The sequence below is a fragment of the Arachis ipaensis genome, chromosome B09, assembly GCF_000816755.2.
Source record: "Arachis ipaensis cultivar K30076 chromosome B09, Araip1.1, whole genome shotgun sequence".
In the NCBI taxonomy this organism is placed as follows: Eukaryota; Viridiplantae; Streptophyta; class Magnoliopsida; order Fabales; family Fabaceae; genus Arachis; species Arachis ipaensis.
In genome coordinates, this window is record NC_029793.2 from 92387291 (window position 1) to 92387960 (window position 670).

A 670-nucleotide genomic window follows, 5' to 3' on the forward strand; every position below is an offset into this window, starting at 1 on the left:
AATCAGCGTTGGTGGTAGCAACAACCTCCAATAGAACTAGCAACAGCTTCAACAATCTCAAGGCAATATCAGCGCTAGTACTCAAGGTAATTGCTGCAGAGATATAGGAGGAGCAAATGGGCTGAACTAAAATAGAGGTATATGCTACCATGAGTAGAACAAGAACATAGCAGAGGAACGAAATAGAAAAAGAGCAAAGATAAAGGGTTATAGTTTCAAGAATGGAAGAATTGGAACCAAAACGGCGACTCCATTGGTGGCGTACGACTGATTGGCTACCGTGGCAGTGGTGGAGAAACTCCGCGACACGATGGCGGCAACGGCACCAAGCCTTGCGGCGCTGTCCCTCTTCTTCTCTGTTTTCCCTCCCCTGGCTCGCACTCTGATTCCTCACCCTCCCTCTCTGATTTCTAGCTCTTCATTTTTTTATTTTCTCTTTTTCTGCTGTGTTAAATGGGTGAAGGTAAGTGAAGAGGGTGTTACATGTATTTTTGGTGAGGGTGAATGAGAGACAGGTAAGGATATACGTGTAAGATAATGGTGTGTGTGTATTTTTAGCAAGAGACAGGTAAAGATATACATGTAAGATAATGGTGTGTGTAAAAAAAAAAAAGAAACTTAGTAATAAAAATACATATTAGTAGTATAAAAGTTTTATAAAATATTTGAA